General features: G+C 34.5%; 1 pseudogene across 1 annotated transcript; it reads left to right on the top strand.

Moving 5' to 3' along the window:
- The first annotated feature begins 1,787 nt into the window (after positions 1-1,787).
- LOC143532507 (uncharacterized) lies at positions 1,788-24,862 on the top strand (annotated as a pseudogene). Its single transcript, XR_013135189.1, has 3 exons — positions 1,788-1,853; positions 23,361-24,087; positions 24,270-24,862. The product of XR_013135189.1 is annotated as an uncharacterized LOC143532507 (transcript).
- Positions 24,863-24,866: the final 4 nt, after the last annotated feature.

The following is a 24,866-nucleotide window of genomic DNA, read 5'->3' as shown; positions in this document are numbered from 1 at the left end:
ATATATAACATGTATATATATATATTGCATATGTATATATCTACATGTAATGACCATGTGTGCATAACAATCGAGATACATATAGAGAGAAAAGGAAATGGATGGTTGGTGTGATGGGTGGATATGGAATAGTCTTGGAATGCTTTCTTTTATTCTGATTTGTTTATATTTATATTTGGTGTAAGATTCTTTGGGATATATCTTTTACCTAGGTGTATGTTTGCATGCATGCATGCATCCTACTACCCTTCACCAATTTGTGTAAGTTTAGGGATGTGGGTATGTTTTGTGTGTGTGCATATCGTAACAGTGAAAAGGTGAAGGGTCAACAAAGTTTTTGGTAAAATGAAAGAGGGTTGAATGTGCTTTGTAATCTTTGACTAGTGTTTTATTCCTTTTTAGTGAATTATTTGGATATGGTATGACTTTAATATCCTTTACACAATCAGATGCATCATTTTAAACTCCATCATTATTTCATGCAAATATAGGAATGTGTGTTGGACATATATTGTGTAAAATGGTCAAAGTCACATGACAGATTCTACATGCGCAAGATGTAGCTAGGCTTATTTGGTTAGATTAAATCAACTATATACGTGTCTTTATTTCTTAGTTAAAATCTAGCATAATTAGAGTAAGTCTTGTGTTTACTATGTCACGTATGTTAAATAAAATTATTTGTAGACTTATTGTTTTTCAGTTTAGGCTCACACTCGTATCTAGTTGTATATTATATTCGTATACATGAGTTCGTTCACCGAATTATAATGTATCGTTATGTTTCGTAAATGGTTTAGACTGCCGTTATGCTTTGGACACGGTTCAGAGTCCTTATTTTTAATCACACATATATATAATAATATAGTGTATCATTCTCCATATAAAAGTATTATATTCATATTTAAAGGATAGTATCACCAACATTTGTGTGTGTCGGGTACTCGTACGTGTGACGTAGTAATTCCTATAAGTACTTAAAGTATAATTACCTAAGGTATATGATATGAATGCATGAACTTTACTAGACTTTAAATGAAATAATAACCATGCATACATTTTAAGGAGCTTGGGATCGATAATAATGTTTAATTATCACTAACAAATTGTATGGATATTGCGAGTTGTCACACCTGCGTTGGGCTGAGAAGGCAGAATCAACTTTTGAGATGTGTAAACCCAATCCTCCCACGGCCCAACGCAGGAAACCTATGGCTCCCTCAGTGCCGTTGAACGAATTGGGTTTACAATCCAGGTAATTCTTGAAGGTACAGACTGCTGGACCTCCGACCCTACCTCTGGGTCTTTCTCAGGATCCTCTTTAGGATCTTCCTCAGGTTCTGCTGCGTTCGGAGCAATTTGCGCCTCTAGTGTGTCGCAACAAGCTAGAGCTACTGCTGCAAGGCCTCTTGCATTCCAAACTTCTTACTGCAAGTCTATCATCTCTGATTGCATCTTGGTCACTAGCTTCATTAACTGAACATGAGCATCCTGAACTTCCTTCATGGCTTCAGTCAGGTAGGAAATTCTCTCCCTAGCCTCAGCTCCATCCCCTATCAATCCAGTAACATTCACTCTCATCGAGTGCATAATGTCAACTTCGCGCTCCAAACAGGAGGCGAGAGCTGCGAAAGCACGCTCCATTGGTTGGGTTATGGGTGGTAGTGTGTTAAAGGACATAGGACAGCCCGGGAGAGGTAGTAGTGGAACTTGCTCGCGATAAACCAAGAGCTCGATCAAACTCGGATACCAACTCCAGTTTTCGTTTTCCTCGTACACGTCTCCAGATGGGCGGTGCCTTTTCGGTGCGGGGGCTGCTAGTGCTAGGACTACTCGAGGTGGTGATGAGTCAGGTAGCTGTGGTTCCTTTCTGGGGGAGTGGGACACCGGGTCGGATGATGATGATGATGGCGTTGACATCCCAACAGGATAAGTCGTGTATGGGTTACGCGCGTATGAGTGAATGAGGTAAAGAGATAAAGAAAACGAATAACTAAATATATAATATATATTTATATATGCAGTGCGTAAAATTATAACTAATGGGTCGTTGCGGTTGTAGTATAGTATGAATGCATTTCTAGTTCGCTATAACCAATGGCTCTGATACCAATCTGTCACACCCTCAAAAATCCACTAACGGAGTTTTACCGTCAGAGGGTGTGAACTAACAGGATCGGAATCATTAGTTATAATCAAACACCATATTTAAAGTTTTCAAAACCAACAAGACATCAAGTCTTAAATTAAATGCGGAAGCGTAAATTGTAAAGCAAAAAAGTTGCGCCACACAGGACGACTTAAAAACCCAAGTTATCAAGATAAAATTAAAAGAAGTTTTTAAAGCAATGGTGTTCAGCGAATGCATGTCCTATACCGCTCGACCGCCTCGGCTACCTGAGATAAACATAATAAAAGTGTCAACAAAAAGGTTGGTGAGTTCACAGGTTTATACAAGTAAAGCGTTTGCGTTTTAGCATTACCAGATAGTGTTAAGTCAATTATATATCAATAGGTAGCTAACCTATCAAGCATGTATTACTAAGTGTTTGACACCGAAGCTGACTGTTTAACAATTGTCTTGCCACCATGTCAACCGCGACCATGGTAATGTGTTAGCCAATATTACGCCCACTCGACCTACAGTCGAGCTTAGAGTTGGGTGGGGTTTGTCAAACCCAGTAGTAGTACTCAAAGGTGACTCGCTATTATCCAAATATTAACCGGTTCGATGTTCAAAAGGACTTTAGTTGGTTTGTTTGCCACTTAGCCTTACAAGTGATATATAAAAGTAACAAAATCTACATCGTTGGAGTATGTTATCTCCCCCTAATAAAAGTGTTTAAAAAGAGTAAAAGGGGCCGTGAAACTCACAGTTTGCAAAGATAACAAAAAGATCCGAGAAAGGTGTGCGTCACAGAAAATCCTCACTAGTGGTCTAAAAACAAAACAAGATTTTCTAAGTATTTGAGCTACGAGTGAGTCCCTAGACTCGACTCATAAAAATTATGCATGAGATGTGTTTCGTTTGTGAAATAAGCAAGACTCGACAAACACGTTGATAATTAATTACATGTGTGAACAAGTATTAAGTGTTAAGTGTTACCATTATACATTACTAGCAACTATCCCCCACAAGGGAAATTAAGTCAAAACATAGCAAACATCGATCAACAATACACCTTTCATGTTAATTCAAATAGTTCAGCAGCTAATTTATCCAGGCAGATTTTTACTCGATAAGATTACTCTATTTAATAAATCATAACATATCAAATAATTCACCAAAAATCATCAAATAAGCACACGTGAGTTAGGTTTCTAAAAATACTTTTATAATCTTGATAATCCCAAACCCGTAACCAAACCCTAACCCATGACCCGTTCTGTAGCTTGCACCTTAATTCTCGCGTCTATTATGGAATTGATCTGGGTATATTAATCTCCTTTCCTTAACCGCTCTTACCGACAATCTTAATTATGTTAACACAATCAAAAGTGATGCGTAATGCCTAATTATAATACACCGTCCTAACCCGTTTCTCAAAACGTAATATATCGTTCAGCAAATTCCAATTAAATCTGCATACATAATCCTTATTCCATCGCGAAGCAAAGCCTTATATTTAATTAGTCTATCATAGTTTCTGGATCGTTGTACTAGAACCCCTATGGCCGTCGCCTGTCTAAGCAAATTAGCACACCTATGATCATCATCTAAGGTAATTGAACACATGGTTTTGATTGCCATTTTCAATAGTTCATTAACCCTATGATTTATTTGGTAAACAATAAACGGATTTAACGATTTGATTTCTAGGGTTCATAGGTTCATATGGTTTTCGTTGTGTCTGGTTATACTTAATTGGTTCCAGTTTATAACAAATCAGTAGGTTGGCTCAGTTGGTTCGTGGTGTGCTTTGATGTGCTGAGCCGGCCAGGGACGCAGGTTCGAGCCTTGGCCAACCCAGTTTTTGGGTAAATTATTTTTGTCAATTTTTTAAAAGGATTAAATGATTATTTATTAATATTAACAATAAATAAAGCGTGATTTTATTAAACCGGCATACTAAAGTTTACGTTTTTTTTTCATTAAATTTTCGTCATTATATATGTATAGATTATAACTATATAATATGTATATGTAATAGTTTATTAAAGGTTTTAATATTTAAAAAGAATTTTAATGTATATTTAAAATTCATCTCTTTATTCACATGTTAAAAAAAATAAAGTTTATGTGTTATAGAAAAATCATGTTTTATATAAATATTAATTATTGTTTATTATTTACAACATTTATTTAACATAAGTCTTTGCTAATAATAAAAATATGTATTAAAAGTATTTTTAAGTTGAAATAACTAATTTATAACAAATTCTTTTATGCAATCCATCTAAAAAATATTATAAATATTTATTTAAGTATTTTAAGCATTCTACATAATTAAATCATATTATGAAACTTTGATAATAAAATTTATAATAAATTAATAAAATAATAGCTTTTGTAAGATTACACTCGATCATCAAATCCCAATCCTCTATTTAGTTTTAGACTCCTTATTCAATTCATACTTATTCCGCAACTATTGTTACTTAGGATTTCTCGTTGGTAACTTCCGTAGAGTGTGACTCTTAATTACTACCGTTCTTACCATGTTTGTTCATCTCTTGCTTAATTGCTAAGGTGAGTACCACATTCCCCTATTTTACTCGTTTTCTCACGTTTTGGGGACATATGCGTAAATATACTTTCTTATATATACTTATACACAAAACTGCAACTATTGTCTTATGTGTTAACAACTTACACCTTACTTGTTTGTGTGTTTATTTTCTTTGTATGCTTCCGCATTCGGAGAGGTCCAACATAATCTCAGTCTAGTATGATCATACGCCAGTCGTTAGCCTTTGTGCTTCTCGACATCTCAGTTATACTTGCTCATTTGGTTATTTTGTTATTCTCATATGACTTGTTGCAGCTACGTATTTTGTTATATATACTATATGTACAATTAAACTGGTGTGTTACTCACTCAACATGTTTTGTTGACAAAATTCTATTTTAAACGCATATGCAGGTTATCGTAAAAATTTAATGCAGGTTGGTGAAGAGTTAGTGAAGAATTTAAGTTAGAAATGATACGATCAAGAATTTAATTTGTAATTGTTGTTTGTTTAATAAGTTGTATTTTGTACTTGAATTATTTAAAATTATTAAATAGATATTGAGACTTATATTGTGCATGATAGTAACCTTGAGAGCTGTGACAATCAGTTCGCGCCCCGGCATTTTCGGCGTAGGTTGGGGCGTGACAAATTTATCCGGGCAGATTTTTACTCGATAAGATTACTCAATTTAATAAATTATAATATATCAAATAATTCACCAAAAATCATCACAAAAGAACACGTGAGTTAGGTTTCTAAAAATATTATTATTATATTTTTATCACATATGGTTTTCTCACAATGATCAAAACAACTCATTAGACACACAACAGTCATTATCATGCGCAACAGAATGTTATTTGTTATTCCTGTTACATGGAAAATCCAATTAATGCAAGGCCAATTGGGTTAGATTCCTAACTAAAATTATTAACTTCAGAAGTGGAATCAACTAAATTGGTCTTGTCGTTTATGAGATATAATAATTACAAAACAGCCTACCAGCAGTCTTCCCAAATCAGACTTGCACAACAGATTTGTAAAAAATAAAATCTAACTTTTACTCGTCCAAAAATTACAAAGTCAGACTCTTTAGAAACTAGACTCGATCTAATACTTCATAGAATCAATAATAACTTCTAAATACAATATTCACATTGAGTTACAGTCGTTTAAACACGAATTCAAGAATCTGTCCAGCATCAGTTTTCATCAAAACTCAACATATTATTAACCTATGAAACTAGAAATCATGCATACAACTCTAGCATATCAATAAATCAATTTTAAGATCTAGGGTTTTGATTAACATGTTCAAGGATGCAATTAAATCAATAGAATAGGCTAGAGAGGGTGTTGATTACCTAGTTAGCACCTTAGATTTTTCAATAAGCTTGCAAGGATGATTGTATATGTGTGTGTTGTGTGTTTTGGTCGAACAAGGAGAGGGGAGGGGTATGTGGGTGGCTACCATCGCAAGGGAGAGAGGGAGGGAGGGAAATGGTTAGATTTTATTGTTAAGGTTGTTTATATAGTGATTAAATAAATTGCAAGTTACAACTAGCACCCTCAACTTCTATTTTGTATAGTTCTAGCATAACTAGCTTATTTTCTCCATAAATTAATGTTATACATGTAAGCACCAAATAACACATAAACATAACACAAAATTATCAAATACTTGTTTATTATATTTATTGTTTGTTCACCAACGGTTTGAGTCGACTCGTGTGTTTCGGTGAAATTCCGAAAGATTACTTGTGTAATGATTGTCAAGCGTCATTTAAACCCTAATTTAAATGTAATGAGATATGCGTTACAGTTCGTGTGACCTTATGTTTGAATTAACGGAGTTCGGATTTACGGAGTTAACCTGAAATTGACGAGTGTCACATCATTCCCATGTTTAAAGAATTTTCGTGCCGAAAATTTGTGCCAAGTCGCGATGGGTGTCTGAAAAAAGGCAAAAATTTGCTGTTTGTCACAATGTTGGTAGCGCCCCGCTATGTAACACTTGCCAACTTCACCACCCACCAAACATGCCTTGTCGCCATTGTACCATTTGTAACCAACTTGGCCATCTCCACACCACATACCGATCCACCCAACGGACCCAACCTAACCAAACTAACCAACCAAGAACCTTTCCCCAAAATTCCCAAACCCGATATGCACCTTACCCACCAAACCAACCTCAACAACCCCGAGCTTGCTTTAATTGTGGTGACCCTAACCATTTCCGCAACAATTTCCCACGCCTAACCTTTGCCAACCAAGCCCAAACCATAACCGTACCCTACTACCAAACCCAAGCCTACCAAGTCCAAACTTACCAACCCCAACTTCCCCAACTCAATGCACCAATCAATCAACCCATCCAAGAAATCTAAGAACCACCTCCACCTCCCCAACAAGCACCACAAGTGAACCATGGCAACCAAGGGCGAGCTTTTATGATGAATGCAAATCAAGCTCAAGTGGCGAACGATGTCATGAACGGTATGTTTTTGGTGAACTATCATTTCGCTTCTATTTTATTTGATACTGGTGCCGATAGAAGTTTTATTTTTTTGAAATTTGAGTCAAAACTTGCTATGCCTCGAACTAAGCTTTCCCGACCGTTCTCTGTTGAAGTCGCCAATGGAAATTCTATTACCATCAATTCCGTCATCCGCGATTGTTCTCTCATCCTTTCCAAGCATAAATTCTACATCGATCTCATCCCGATGCAAATGGGAAGTTTCGATGTCATAGTAGCATGGATTGGTTGTCTTTGCACCGTGCCGAAGTCGTTTGTTTCGATAAATTCATTCGTATTCCGCTTGTAAACGATAAAATTCATAAGGTCTTCGGCAACGCAACGCCTCGAAGGCTTAATCTCATGTCGTGTGCTCAATCGCAAAAGTACTTACGCCAAAAGTACATTCCATTTTTAGCTTTCTCGGTGACAAAAGACAAAAAGGAAAGGAAAATCCAAGATATTTCCATTGTTCGTTATTTCCTCTATATCTTTCCCGATGATGTCACCGGTCTTCCTCCCGTTCGTCCAATTGAATTCCGAATCGATCTTGTGCCTGGCGCGATGCCCGTGGCCAAGGCTCCTTATCGTCTAGCCCCGTCGGAAATGCAAGAATAATCAAACCAACTCGAAGAACTTTCCGATAAAGGCTTCATTCGTCCAAGCTCTTCTCATTGGGGCGCTCCCGTTCTCTTCGTGAAAAAGAAGGATGGTTCGTTTCGTGTGTGCATCGATTATCGAGAACTTAACAAGCTTACTATTAAAAATCGTTATCCATTGTCATGTATCGACGACTTATTCGACCAACTTCAAGGCGCAACTTGTTTCTCCAAAATCGATCTTCGATCGGGTTACCATTAATTGCGTGTTCGCGAAGAAGACATTTCTAAGACCGCTTTCCGTACTCGATATGGACATTTCGAATTTTTGGTTATGTCCTTCGGGTTAACAAATTCACCCACGGTATTTATGGACCTCATGAACCGCGTTTGTAAACCATTCATTAATAAATTCGTTATTGTATTTATTGATGACATCCTTATCTTTTCTAAATCCAAAGCCGAACATGAACATCATTTGCGTTCCATTCTCGAACTCCTTAGAAACGAACGACTCTATGCCAAATTCTCCAATGTGAATTTTGGCTCGAGGAAGTTCAATTTTTGGGACATATCGTAAACGACAAAGGTATTCATGTTGATCCCGCTAAAATTGAGGCCGTTAAGAATTGGAAAACCCCAATGACTCCCACGGAAATTCGATCCTTCCTCGGTTTGGACGGATATTATCGGCGTTTCATTCGGAATTTTTCCAAGATCTCTTTGCCTCTTACCTCTTTCACCCATAAAGGGAAACCATTCAAATGGGGTTCGAAGCAAGAGGAATCCTTTTGTACTCTCAAGGACATGCCTTGCAATGCTCCCATGCTAACCCTTCCCGATGGAAACGACGATTTTGTAGTATTTTAAGATGCCTCCCACTAAGGCCTTGGTTGTGTTCTCATGCAACGAGGTCAAGTCATCGCATACGCATCAAGAAAACTGAAGGTCAACGAGAAAAACTATACAACTCAAGATCTCGAACTTGGTGCCGTCGTTTTCGCTCTCAAAATCTGGAGACATTACCTTTATGGTACAAAATGTGTGGTTTTTACCGATCATAAAAGCCTTAAACATATTTTTGACCAAAAAGATCTCAACATGAGACAACGACGATGGGCCGAATTACTTAGTGATTACGATTGCGAAATTAGCTACCATCCTGGTAAAGCGAATGTTGTCGCCGACGCCCTAAGTCGAAAGGTTAATGTTAAATCTGTTATGCTTCTAAGCGTTGTTGTTCAAACCGATCTTCAAATCCGAATCTTCCAAGCTCAACGTACCTCCGTTGAAGGGGGTAACATGTACGACGAAATGTCATGTGAAGCCGAACTTCAACTCGAAACTAAACCCGATGGTCTTTTGTACTTTCTCAATCGCTTGTGGGTTCCCAATCGCGATGACCTTCGTACTTGTATTCTCGACGAAGCTCACAATTCGCATTACTTTGTTCATCCCGGTACGGATAAGATGTACTTAGATCTTCGTGCTACCTTTTGGTGGCCGGGTATGAAAAAGGATGTAGTGTTGTATGTATCTAAATGTCTTACTTGCTCAAAAGTCAAAGCCAAGCATCAAAGACCTTTTGGTCTACTCGAGCAACCACCAATTCCTGTTTGGAAATGGGAAGACATTGTTATGGACTTTATCACAAAATTACCCAACAAACAAAAAGGCAACGATAGTATTTGGGTGATCATCGATCGATTGACCAAATCTACTCATTTCATTCCGATCCGCGAGAAGTATTTTGTCGAGCAGCTTGCTCAAATATATGTTCGGGAAATCGTGTGCCGACACGGTTTGCCATTGACTATCATCTCTGATCGTGATGCCCGTTTTACCTCTCATTTTTGGCGATCTCTTCAAGAAGCTTTGGGAACACGTCTCGATCTTAGCACCGCTTATCATCCTCAAACGGACGGTCAATCCGAACATACGATCCAAACACTCGAGGATATGCTACGTGCATGTGTTCTTGATTTCGATGGGAATTGGGATTCTCACATTCAATTCATCGAGTTCTCTTATAACAATAGCTACCGTTCTAGCATTGCAATGGCTCCGTTTCAAGCTCTTTACGGTCGTAAATGTCGTTTCCCGATTAGTTGGAACGAAATTGGTGAAGCTCAAATCACGGGACCCGAAATGGTCCAAGAAGCCACTGATGTCATTGATCAAATCCGTAAAAATCTCTTAGCCGCAAGAAGTCGTCAAAAGAGTACGCCTACATACGGCGAAAACCTATCGAATTTAATGTTGATGATCTTGTCCTTCTAAAAGTATCTCCTTAAAAGGGGGTAGTCCATTTCGGAAAGAAGGGTAAGCTAGCTCCTCGTTTCGTTGGTCCTTTCAAAATTCTCGAACGTGTTGGGAAAGTTGCTTATCGACTTGAATTACCGCAAGAACTTGCCGGTGTTCATCCAACATTTCATGTTTCGAATCTTAAAAAGTGAATAGCCGAGGGTAATTTCCATATACCTCTCGACGAAGTGCATGTCGATGAGTCGATGATCATGGTTGAACGACCCGTTGAGATCATGGATCGCAGCGAGAAGAAAACCAAGCGTAGTCGTATTCGGTTAGTCAAAGTTCGATGGGAATCACGGCGTGGCGCGGAGTTCACTTGGGAACGAGAAGACACAATGAAGGAGAAGTATCCACACTTGTTTGCATCATCATTGTCATCTTAATTTCGGGACGAAATTCCTAAAGTAGGGGATACTGTGACATTCGTCAATTTCGGGTCTCGCTTGTATTCGTTTATCATGTAAACCGACCCATTTTGTAAACCAAAGCATATGATATAATCAAAATGATGGATTTTATGTTACAATATTGTTTTATACTTGTTGGGTCTTGAAAACATCCTTTTTGGTCCTTAAAACTCCTTAAACCAAACTTTGGGGACTATTATTGTCATTTACCAAAAACTTGTTTGACCATTTCAACCATCACATGCATCTTTACCCTATTTTTATGAACCATACTCTTACCATTATAAAATCAAGGCTCCATACACCACTTTGGTTGTTCATCTTCTCCTAAATCTCTCTCAAATCCAAGTATTCATCTTCAACATTTTGCTATTTTGACTACTTAAGGTCAAACTAAAAGCTAACCTTGTTCTAACTAATTCCTATTACTTGAATATGGTGGTACAACATATATATAATACACAACCCTTGTTACCTTTGGTAGTTACTTCTCCGACTCCGGTTGGTTAAGTTTCGGACCTCGTAAGGCAAGGCTTCACGTGTTCTTGATATATATACACACACATAACTTGTTTGCACATACTAACCATGACTAACTTCTACTCTTTTTAGTTTTTTTTTGTCATATTTATCAAGTTCCATGGTGGGGGTTTGTAGAGATTAACCTCGGTTTAACCGTAAATAGTCTAAACTGTGAACCGAACTTTTGCTTACTAGTTTTGTTAAAATAGTTGTTTAAAAATGTTTAATGTTAGATTCGAGTTTCAAAAATCATTTTTACAAGTTCTTTGATATTAAGCATGTGAAATCCATCTATGAACTCGTTGGGAGATGGAAACCGAACCAAACCGAAACTTTTGCTTAAAAGACTTGTTGTTAACTTTTTAGTTGTAAAACTTAAATTATTATACAAGATCTACTATATTTGGGCATGTGGAAACCATAAAGGAACATATTGTGAGATGGAAAACGAACCAATCCGATTTTTACTCGCTTAAGACACATAAGTGTGTTTTTAGCTATCAAGACTTGTATATTTCTCTAAAAATAGTTTACAAAATGATTTTAATTATTTTCTTAAGTACTTGGAAATGTTGGATCCAACTTGATCTCATAACATAGTTTGGACCGTCAAAACCGAACACTCGCTTAATGTACGTTGTTAGTTCTAAAACAATAGATCTACATACTTGGTTAAGTCTTATAAAGTTTTATTGAGTTATCTCATAACATTCATTATTTTGGAAAGTTGACTTTGGGTTTGACCAATTATCAAGACCCGAACACTCGTTAAAGACCCGTTTTAGTATCTTTGTCCCAAAGGAACTTGCATTTAGCATTTTCTCACCTTATTACTTAACATAGGTTAAGTAAATATTAAGGTTAGATACTTAACCCGGTTTCGAGCAAACTTACATTTTTAAAGGGTTATTATTATAAATTCTTAAATAGTTACATTATAAACCTTGAACTTTAATTGTTTACTTTTTGCAACAATTATTTTATTTAAAGGTCTTCAAGACAACCTTTCTAAATTCAAGACTTTCTTTTATTTAGGCTTCATGAGTTAACTCGTCGTTCCGGCAAATCTCCAAATAATCAATCTTTCAAGTTTATTACTTGAACGTGAGTAACTTCATACCCCGTTTTCTATCTTTTGTTTTGGGGGTGGCATTTCATCTTATCTAAACTAAATGTTTTATACTTGGATCTTAAACCATAAACGTTGTTGTATACTTTACTTGAATAATTGCTCGATGTGGTGTTCTATGCTTATTTGCCTATGTGTTTATCGCTTTTAGATGGTGGAACTATAAATCCTAGACCATTTGGCAACCCCACATGGCAAGGTGTCGTTAACGTAATGCAATTAACGATAACTATAAAATCCTAAACTATTTGGCATCCCCTTATAGTTGGGTGTCGCTAACTTGTTAGCGGTAACTATTTATCCAAGTTTATAGCTCTTATTTATTGTTTCGTATACTAATTTGAGGCTTTTCTTACTATATACTATTGTTGCTCAAACTTATGAATTGCTCACCAACCTTTGTGTTGACAAACTTTATTTTATGAAATGTTACAGGTTTACATCTCGGTTGATTTGATGCTTGTGGAGAAAATGAATGTCAAGACCTTTAAGTTATTAGCAAAAATGAACAATATTTGAATTGCTATATTTTGTTATATTTTGTATTGACTATCTCTTGAATATTGTTATGTGACATTTTCGATGATGTGAATGAAATGAGTTTGTTAAATATTGTCGCTTTAATTAGTGTCATGCGCTTATGGGCAATCGTTACACCTCGGCATGTTACGCCGCCTTTGGTCGTATATGTAGAATAGTATTGGTAAGAACCAAGTATCGATCCGTGGACACAAATGTTTCTAATAGTGAATCTTTGTCTTACTTTAATCGGAAGGTTTAATGTTAGTTGCATTTCTTGGCATGTTTTATAACACTTAAATGCTCAATTTTCGCCATATATAATGCATTTATCGTACATATATCAAATTATTTTGTGAAACGTTTGTTTTGGTGGAGCGGAGTCTACTTTGTATCATTTGTATTGTTTTTGTAGGAGCGGAGCGTTTGCAAAAGGCAATAAGCTAAAATAGCGGATTTATGTTTAGACGAACAAGCCGCAAGAGTGAGAAGATAAATGAAACGAAGCAGTAGTCAAACATGAAACAAATTGCAAGAGTTGACAAAATTGTTGGACCAGTTTCAAGAAAACAAGCTTTACGTACACGTTGCAGTTAAAAGGGAATTCAATATGGTGAATTATTAGAGTTTATAAATGATGTGTTGAAAAGTCAATATTTGCCAAGTGTGGAAAAAGAATAGAAACAAGATGGTGGTGATTGATTTATCTCTGTACAACAAACTCAACATAATAAGTGAGGCTATTATTTCGTGCTTTCCACCACCCCCGTGAATGCTAAGCTAATTGTTTAGGCCATCTGGAAGCCACAAAAGAAGCATATGGCCTATAAAGAAAATCTCTCGAAGGCTTGAGGCTAATTGGCTAAATATATAAGTTGTTCAACAGCGGGGAGGACTTCATGATCTATTCTGACGGCAGAGAGCATAGAGGGAGAAGAGAAGAAGATTACTATTTTTTGGTTTTGTGAGTTTATGTTTTCTATCAGATTTGGTTGATTGGTTTAGCAACTATGTCCGGCTAAATAAATTTTTAGTTTCAACACTATGGTATTTTGATTTTAATTCGAAACTCATGTGAAACAGTTGTGTGATTTGTTTCAATTGGTTTGTTTGTGTGATTCTTGATCTTTAACTCGGTTCCATTCTGGTATATATTAGATTGTTAATAAACCTGATCAACTTATTAATTTTCTAATAAAGTTCATTAAGATTTAAAACCCTAATCAGATTTTAAGTTTTGATAAAAGGAACAAATAATGTTTTGAGTTTGTCTATGAACCCAAAATTATTATAGATTCACATGATCTAGCTAAACACTCCGAACGGCATGAGTGTTTGATTATAATCGATACTTCTATCACGCAACCCGCACACCAAGATCCGAACGGCGTGAGATTGGAGTAGCGGGTTTGCTCTAATCACCAAACAGTGTGTGGTTAGACATTAGATAGAGTGGATGTCCGAACGGCGTGACGTCTAGTATTGATACAAACCATTTAACTAAAAATCATTGCACCATAACTGTTAATGATCATAAGCTAGAATTAAATCAAGTAATTGCCTTAGTGTTCGAATTAGTTTTTATATATTTGAATTCGCATTTTTATAATATTTTGTTTTCATCAATTTCTAGTTTAAATCAAAACCCCTCTTTAGAAGAATTGTGTATGGACCTGAAATATTTTTGGTATAATTTAGTTAATCTGTATCCCGTATCCCTGAGGACACGAACCTTACTTTCGCTCATACTATTCTTAGTGTGTTAAGTTGGTTTATTTTATTTGTTGGATTCGACACCCATCATTTAATCATTTTGAGGTTGATTTTTAAACTTTTTATAAAATAGAAATATATATATAATATATAGGTGACAAGAAGAGAAATTCTAAGTGAGTAATTCAATTATATGAAGGTTTACCATCTAATATCAAGAATCCACTTCATTATTCCTTGATGATTATTAAATAAACATGTGATAAACTTGTCCTAATAATATATGATAGAATAGTCCCTCATTTCTAAGTGAACATATTATCTGACATAAACAAAAAGTAACATGCGCATTTTAAAGTCCATCATTTCCTAATGTCATGCTACCACGAGAATGTCAATTTAAGTAGACAAGCAGTTTGGTACAATAGAACGATTAGAATTGACTTCGATTTCTCAAATACCAATCCTAACAACTTCGAGTGATTGTATTTAACTCACATAACCTCCCCTTGGTTGATTTAATTAGGTTATAATTACACATTCCATTAACATATGATTTCTTTAACTAGCATGATAACCTAAGCAAACGTGTTAACAATGTTATTTTAGAGTTATCAAAACTAGAGAAATAGGTCATAACTTATATCTCATCATTTCTAAGTACAACATAAAGATCCATGTTTTATCTTGAATAAGTTATCAAAGTATTATTTTTACCATTTATAGTTTCCAAGAACATGAGTTAACATGAATGATTATTAGTCATCAACTTTGATGTATTGAGTTAAAGTGATAAAACATTTCTTCATCAAAGGATAATTGCAAAATAACCATGTACTATACCAAACTAAACCACATGTTTAACATAATCATCAAGTAAAAGAAAGCTTCTTCATAGATTATAGATGGTAAATGGAATTTAGCTCATAATGAGCATTGTTATAAACATTAAAATGGATTATGATAGCAAACACATGATTAAACTAGAACAATCTAACCAGATGTGGATGGATATTCCTTCTTAATGGTGATTATGGATGGTAAGTCACACCTCGACCAAAGGTGGCGGAATATGTCGGGTGCAACGAATTGCCCAAAACACAAGACATTATTATAGTGACAGTATTTAATAAGCTCATTTAAATTCATAAAATCATAACACGTCACATAACTTGTTCATAAAATAACCAAATTCATACATAGCAATAATATATCGTTCATTTCGCTAATATCCTAATAGTCTTGACAACGTTTTTCTTCAAGTTCTCAAGTCAACCTAAATTCAAACCTGTAACATTGCATAAAATAGAATTTGTCACACACAAAGGTTGGTGAGCAATTTTATAGTTTTGAACAGTAAGTATATAATAAAAAATGCTACAACTTGTATACACAACGATAAATAATAGCAACAATTAGGATAAATGAAATCGCTAATAAGAATACATTAGCGACACCTTTATAAGAGAATACCAAATAGTCTAGGATTTTGTATGAAATCGTTAATAAGAATACATTAACGGCACCTTTCTATAAGAGAATACCAAATAGTCTAGGATTTTGTATGAAATCGTTAATAAGAATACATTAATGACACCTTGCTATAAGAGAATACCAAATAGCTAAGGATTTATGAATCAACCAACCAAAAGCGGCAAACACATTAGCAATTAAGCATGTAAGCATATAACAACAAATCGAGCATTTATCTAAGTAAAGTATACAATAAAGTTTGTGGTTTAAAACTCAAGTATAAAACATTTGGTTTGAATAAGTATGCAATATCACCCCCAAAACGAAAGATGGAAAACGGGGGATGAAAGTACTCACATTCAAGTAATAAATTTGATCGGTAAAATGACGAGTAACCGGAAGGATGAGGTTTAACGAGCAAGGTCTAGATGAAAGGAAATCTTGTATTAAAAAGGTTGTCTAGGAAGTCTTTAAATAAAATAAATGATAAGAAATGCAAACAATTTAAAGTTTAAGGTTTAAAATGTAAATATTCAAGAAATTATAATAATAATCTTTAAAAAGGTGGGTAAAAATGCAAGAATGCAAGTCCCTTTATAATATAGATACTAAAACGGGTTTTAACGAGTATTTTGGGTTGTTGGTTCGGGTCTTGATAATTAGTCAAACCAAAATTCAACTTTCCAAAATAATGAAGGTCATGAGATAACTCAATAAAATTTAAAAGACTTAACCAAGTATGTAGTTCTATTGTTTTAGAACTAATAACGTCCTTTAAGCGAGTGTTCGGTTTTGTCGGTCCAAACTTTGTTATAAGATCAAGTTGGATTCAACATTCCAAGTACTTTGAGAAAATATTTAAAATCAGTTTATAAACTATTTTTAAAGGAATACTCAAGTCTTGATAGTTAGAAACACACTTGTGTGTTTTAAGCGACTAAAAATCGGTTTAGTTCGGTTTGTTTCGGTTTCCATCTCACAGTAAGTTCCTGGATGGTTTGCCACATTCCCAAATATCAAAGAACTTGTATAATAATTTATAAATGATGATACTTAAGTTTTACAACCAAAAAATTAACAATAAAGTCTTTAAACAAAAGTTTGGTTTTCGGTTTGTATCTTGTTTCGGGTTAAGAACGAGGTAAGATTCTACAAAGCAATAGCCATAGAACTTATAAAAATGATTTTAGAAACTTAAATCTAACAATAAGCATGTTTAAACAATTATTTAACAAAACTAGTAAACAAAGTTCGGTATACGGTTTAAAGCTATTTACGGTTAAACCGAGACTAGTCTCTACAAACGCATAACCATGGAACTTTATAAATATGATATACAAACTAAAAAGAGCAAAAGTTAAGCATGGTTAATATATATAAACAAGTTATATAATTATATATATATCAAGGACTACGAAAGTCCTCCATGTAGCCTTGCCTTACGAGGCCGACACTCCGACCGAGACCGAGGAAGTGACCACCAAAGGTAACAAGGAGTGTATATTATATATATGTTGTGCCATAAGCTTCAAGTATTAATTGAGACTAAGTAAGCTAATTAAAATGCAAGACTTGATCAGTTTGACTTTTAAAGTCAAACCTTCAAGAACAATGAAAAACAACCTTAAATAACCTTAAATTTGAGTGAGAAAATGAATTATGAGTAGGGATGGATGTGGGAGAGGGTCATGTATTTATAGGATAAGCTTAAATTGGTTAAACAAGTGATTTAGTGGGTAAAATCCGGATTTTGGATAATAGAACCAATAAGAAAACATAATCTGCAGCTGCTGTCTGATGCCCCTTCACGATACACGACCCAAGAGGGTCTCCCATCGCGTAGCGCGATGGTTTGGGCGAGTATATTTTCAAAACTTTCAAAAATGGCAAAAATGGTCCCTGGAGTTCGTTTTAAGCGTTTTAAGGACCGAAAAGGATGTTTTTGAGACCCAACAAGTGTAAAACAAATATTGTAACATAAAATCCATCATTTTGATTATATCATAAGTTTCGGTTTACAAAACGGGTCAGTTTACATAATAAACAATTACAAAACGAATACAAATCGGACCCGAAATTGATGAATGTCACAGTAATGATGGATGATAACCTCCAAGCCTTCAAACTCCTCACAAGATCTTCAATATGAGTGTAATGTGGGTGTTTTTATAAGTGAAACTTGTTTAGATATTTTCTTCAAGCACACCAAATGAGTGCAACATGAGCCTCTATTTATAGGTTGTCTGGAGAGAAGGGCACGACCCCGTGCTTTATGAGGCATGGCCCTTTGTGTCCAGGTGTCCAGTCACATGTTTTCATATCGTACATGACTCACCATGGGGGGCTTGCTTCATGAGGCACGGCCCCGTGCTTTTTAATGACATATGCTAAATTCTTTTTGTCTTATCTGAAGGTGACCACGACCCCGTGGTTGAGTAGGCACGGCCCCGTGTTTTTGTGTCCAGTACTTGTCTTTTCTTGTAGAATTTTGCCTTTTCTTGTGTTCAGAAGCATGAGGGCATGTTTGAGGTTTTTCTTGGATTTTCTTTCGTTTTTCTTCGTCTTTTCACTTGTTTCTTCGTTTAAGGCTTGGGTTTACCTGAAATTGCATTTTAGTGTGATAAGTAGCCTTCTGAGCTAGTTTATTTGATAGAAGTTACAGTTTTTAGAGATTATTTGATGCTGAAAGGATGTATAATTTTATATACATCACTTACCAAACCCAGATAGTACTTAAATGGGTTATAAAATCTCATTAAATTAAAAATTAATCTAACCAAATATTTGATATAAAATTCCAATAAAATATGGATATACTAAAAATTAATATCTTATTTAAAAAAAAAGATATTATTAATAATTAAGAAACAATTTTATAGTAAAATAAATAAACGGGTCACGGGTCTCACCAATCCCATATATCTTTTAAAACGGATTGTAACATCTCATTTATTTGTGAAACCCTTTCATTATCAAATCCAAATTAAATTATTAACTTTCTTACAATAAACAAAATTAAAAAATACAAGCATATATATATAAATATGTGAAACGAATAACGTAAAACAACCCCGTAATACGAGGGATAAAAGCTTGAGGATTCATAAGATATAAATAATTTCCTAAAGTAAATAGATTAGTAAAATAATTTGTATTTATATTTAAAATAAATCAAAATGGAAGGTTGTGAATCTATACCAATTAAGAAAAATAGAGGGCTAACATCAATTCATCTTAGTTAAGTTGATAAGCCACAAACATTTTAAAAGCAATGCAATGAGTTCAATTTCGACCAACAACACATTTTTCATTTTATTATTCATGAAGGGGAGATTGTAAAAATGGAAACTTGTACATTTGGCAGCCTATGCGAAGGGTCTAATTGAATGACATGTGGAACTGTCAGAATATATAATAAAAATAAAAACTATTATAAGTATAGTAAAACATTCATATCGATATTGTTATATTAAATACTAGCTTTAAAGCCCGTGTACTACACGAGATAAACTAAATAATTAAGTTACAAATAAAACAATACATAATATATATAGTAAAATGTATTACATCTATGCTTGTATCATTATACATAAATTGATTTTATTTTTATCAAAAAATGTTTTTTTTTCCAAAAAATAAAATGAACTTAATTAATAAAAAAAATGCATGTGCAAAAACATATTCAAGAACACTCAATCTATTGAAAATTTGTTCTCAATATTATATATGTATAATTGAAATAAATTTGGTTATGAACCAATTTTGAAGAATACTTCTCATATAATAATAGTTTTAAGCTACACCATGAAAATTTTTTGATTAGTTTGAAGGGTTTCTTGACATTGCCAATTGACAAAAAAAATAACATGTTAACCCGTTCAATTTTGTGAATGTTTTGTTTCACTTGAGCATAATTTTGTTTGACATGCTTCACATACATAATTCTAATCAATATTCAAGGAAAAGTTAATGTTAAAACAAATGTTTCTAATTTGATAAAAATTAGAAGCATTGATAGGCATGAATGTGGCATGTCGGAAGTGTTTGTTATTTTTTCTTAAATTTTAATAGTAATGGGAAAAATACTCAATGTGCAAAATCTCGAATTTTTTAACTATTTTCAAAAATGCCCTTAAAATTAAAAACAAAACTCAGTCACATTTAAAATTCTAACTTTCATGTATTTTACATTTTCAAATCAAAACTTTGAGCCCGCAACAAGTTTGATGATAAATCTATTTCTATTTGCATTCTTAAACTTTAAAAATGTTCAGATTACCCATTTTTTACCCGTGACAAATTTGAGCCACATGTAGTTAATTTGTGCCAAACGATTTATTTACCCACTCTTAAACTGTAACGATCAAATTTAAGTTCCACAAAAAAAAACCCGAAACAATCATTGATAATAAAAAAGCCCAAGAAATTAAATATGATAAAATTTATTATATTTAAGAATGATTGGTATATACTATCCTTACAATTTAACACATATATGTATAGTTTACTAAATTAAACAAAAAAAATATATAGATGATTTAAATCATATATTTTTAATTTATAAATTTATATGACAATGTCCAAAAACAACAATAGTTAAATGGATTTATTTTTAAAAAATTAATCAACTTTTAAGCATATATTTATAATCAACAGGTGTTTCTCCTATTTGCTTTTGATACATTTGATTTTTTGGCCCTATTGGCTATGAATTTTTTGAGTAGGGTTCAGCGCGTTGTATACGGAACCTCTTCGGCACCTAGGTCCCAAAGCTTCGGTTTTAGTAGGATTGGTATTGTTATTCAAAAGTGGGTTCCGGCGCAACTTGTTGCTTGTTTGCATGCCACTTTATTGTGCAATTTTATTGTAATCGTTTTGAATTTAATGGTAAAGTAATCCCTACGATGGCTAAAAAGTTTAATGATTAAATATTACTTCGTAAATTGAAAACATATTAGAGTTTTTTTTTATTTAAAATATTCAACAATATATATAATATAATATGTTAATGATAACATATACAATTAGATTCTTTTCAATATTTAACAAACACGGTTTGTTGATTTTTGAATTTCACAAAGTATATTGTGAAATATATTCTAACAATATATGTAAATATTTATTTTATAAAGTATAGAGATATAATATAAATAGATTGTAAAGAAAAGTGAATAATTTAATTATGTTATAGATATAATATAAACGGAATATAAAAGATAAGTGAATAATTATTGATTTGTGACATATATTAGTTTTGGAGGGGAAAAATTTGTGAGGATTAACCACAAACTAAATTGTGTCTACAATTATTTTACTTTATTAGAATAGGTAGGTTGTGTATATAAAATGATATTGTTATATTAAATACTAGCTTTAGAACCCGTGTGATACACGAGAAGTTTAAAAGAAATACAATTAAACTATAGAAATTAAATGATTAAATTAAACAAAATCTATATTTTATCAAATTAAATAGTTTAATACATTCAAATTATATTTTTCTAATGAAATATTCATACAAATATGTGGTGCATTCTCACGCAATTTCTTTATAATCACAAAAAAAATGCGCATGGTGATTTTATAAGTTGTAAATATATATTTTAATGAAATAGCGAATTGTAACAAAAGATGATAAGATGTTTCATTATAAATGACATAAAAAGAGAACATCGTATATAATATTAGTATGACTAAAAACATGTTGTTGTATTACATATTTGAAAAAGAGGGATGAGAACTCCTTAGATCTATGGAAATTGAATAAATACGTAAGAATAAAACAGATATTTATTTACAATTTTCTTTTGTTTTTATCTTCTTAGACCTATAAATATCGTTCATTAATTTTATCACATTCATTTCCTACACAGAAAAGCGTATATAAATTGATTTAATAAAAAATATAGATATGATTTCATTAATGATATAAATACTTTTATTATACTGACATAAATACCCACATATTTTTAATTCAACACTTAAAAGTGTGTATAAATACCCGTATAAAACAATAATTTATTATTCAAAAATTTATAAAGCCTTATGGGTCATAGGTTATAATATAAAAACGGGTCATAAATCATAATATGATAGTAAATAGTGACATGATAGAATCTAATGAGGTTAAGGTTTTTTAAACGAGGTCTAATGTAAACGAATACTTTGAAAATAGGGACTCGTGGTAAAAATATTTTCGGTCAAAATTATAGTTAAATAAATTATTAAAATCATCCAATTTACCTAAAAGTTGGATGATTGGAAAATTATTAAAAATATTTTCCAATTTACCTAAAAGTTATTTAAAGATTTTAAAATGTAAAAAAATTCATTTTAAAAATAATTATCTTGATTTTTAATCTTTTTAGTAGCCCTTCATATGAGTCAAAGGTTAAGAGCCAATCATTTTGTAAAAGGGAAAAAAACCCGAATATTATAAAGTGTTAATTAACTATTTAATATTTATATCATCAAAAACCTTATCCAAAAAGACAAAAAGTTATGCCTTTAATTTATATTAGTAAAAAGATAAATACTTTAAGCAATTAATCAATTAACTTATTCATCCCAATTAATCAATTAAAATCGTATTCACCACTTATAGCCTACTGATAGAATGACTGAGATTTTTTTAGTGAAAACTCTAACGAAGGACTTGAGCTTCGCCATGCAAGGTTGTCAATTCGGATCTCAAGTATATCCAGGTTTTGTTTCATAGTGTGTTACGCCTGAGAGTTATGTTTTTGTGATAACATAGCGATTGTCAAGTGGCAATTGGCGGTATTGTTTATATGGGAATGTCCAAACCAAACTCTAAAGCTAGCTTGGACCTGATTAAGAAAACACAATCTAGTTAGAGTGTGACAACGAGACCTTTAAAATTTAGTAGTACGGTGGCCTGCCACACAATCTGGTCAGTGGTAAAAGGATTGAGTTTTTTAGTGAAGACCCAAGTTTGATCCATACTTTTGTCAATTTTGATGGATTTGGTAACGAAAGGCTTGAGCTAGGCCTTGTCTGACTGTCATTTCTGATCCCGAACCTACTGGGTAGGTTTTCTTCTCACTTAGTGTTACGCTAGAGTAGGGATGAGCTCAGTATAGTACATGTATCCATACACGTACCTGTATCCTATTATACATGTACCGAAAATCAATAAAAAACATGTACCAATACATGTATTGATATTCAACAAAAACGAGTACCGATACCCTTATAAAATAGGCTAAATCGTTACAGATACGTGTACGAGTACGGAACGGATATACGTACATATATTTAGGATAAAATGTTAGCCAAATAAGACAACAACATGAAGGTCCAAATTTGAGTAGTACGATTGTTTTCAGAAACTATTAAACTATTTCTCATCCCATAAGAGTATAAAACCTATCATCACTACAAAGTTGCCAACTGGCCATTGTATTCTTCTTCTTCTTCTTCTCACTCACTGACAAAACAAAAATCCAAAACGATGCCGTCTTCAACCTCCCAAGCACCACCACCAGCAACAGCCATCACCACCACCCACCTCCAAACCCTACTACACTCCGCACGGCCAACTCGAAACCATCGACGCCAGACTCCCGTCCCTAATCTCCGTCCTGAAGTCCGTGGGCGCCGGCGAGTGCTGGCACAAGCACGGCAGCTTCCTCGACCACCTCACCGACATCTACCGCATCCTCACCATATGGAACGCACCGGACGCCGTACGCCTCTGCGGACTCTTCCACTCCGCATACTCCAACTCCTACGTCAACCTCGCCATCTTCGACCCTTCCACCGGCCGTGACGTCATCCGCGGCCACGTCGGCCAACACGCCGAGCGGTTGATCCACCTCTTCTGCGTCGTGCCACGTCAGCAGCTGATTCACGACAACCTGTTGTTTTGTTACGAGGAACCGGAGCTTGTGAGGCACGTGAAGGAGTCTGAAACGTCGGTGGTTAATGCGACGAGAGGTGAGGTTGAAGATGAAGAAGAGTGGAGGAGGAAGTTGCGGTCGGTTTTGCCGGAAGACGGTGTGGTGTTGAAGCATATTAAGACGGGTGAGGACGTGAGGCTGTCGAGGCGACTGGTCGCCACGTTTTTGTTGTTGACCATTGCGGATTTTAGTGATCAGTTGTTTAGTTTTCAGGATGTGTTGTTTGGTAATTCGGATGGGTTGTTGAAGTTTTCCGGTAATGAGTGGGCGACCGGGTTATGGCCCGGGGATGGAAAACCAGGTAATTGTTTGATGGGAAGTTCGTTTATTTAAGAAACAAACCGACAAATTTACCTATTTTGATACTATTTTAATTAGAAAAAGTTTATGTAATGACTATTATACCCTTAATTTGGTGTACATGTGTGATTATATATAATTGACTAATAATACCTCTTACTAATTATGCTGTGTAAAATGCAGGCCTATGGAGAAATTCCATTTCGAGAATGGCGGCAATTTACACACTGATTGTAAGAGAAGAACAGATATACTCGATCAAACATGGCAAAACGGGTAACCGAGATGAAGATCTAGAGCTTGTGGTGCCACCAATATTTGAATACTGCACTAAACTTCTGAGCCCTGAGGATCAGATAGAGGCAAGGGATTTGTACTGGGAAGGCGTTTGCGAAGTGTCTAAGAGAGGGCTGGATGGATGTGCAGAGGTGCTGGAAAGGAGTGTGGTGAAGAATCCATTTGTGGGCGAGCCGCATGTGGTTGAGTCAGATTTATCTGAGTCAAGGGCGGTTTGATGAGGCGGACAAGGAGGCTGAAGAAGGGTTGAGGCTGCTGTTGGAATGGGGAAGTCCGTGGGATAAGAGAATGTCATGGGAAGGGTGGGTCGCGTGGTGCAGAGTTTTGGTGATGAAAGTGAAAGAGAAATCGTGGCCGCAGACTTCTTGGGGTATCCTCAATCTCGGACTTGTTCGTTAGTCAGTTATAACTGTAATTTGTATAATAATAGTTCCTGCATTTGAATTCACTCAACAAACAGTTATCCTAATAGTTAATAGCAAC

This window comes from Bidens hawaiensis, unplaced genomic scaffold (assembly GCF_021521415.1).
Source record: "Bidens hawaiensis isolate Kalapana, Puna unplaced genomic scaffold, B.hawaiensis_p1.1 tig00009447_1, whole genome shotgun sequence".
In the NCBI taxonomy this organism is placed as follows: domain Eukaryota; kingdom Viridiplantae; phylum Streptophyta; class Magnoliopsida; order Asterales; family Asteraceae; genus Bidens; species Bidens hawaiensis.
The sequence above is the reverse complement of the archived record's forward strand: the minus strand, read 5'-3'. Positions and strand labels throughout refer to the sequence as shown.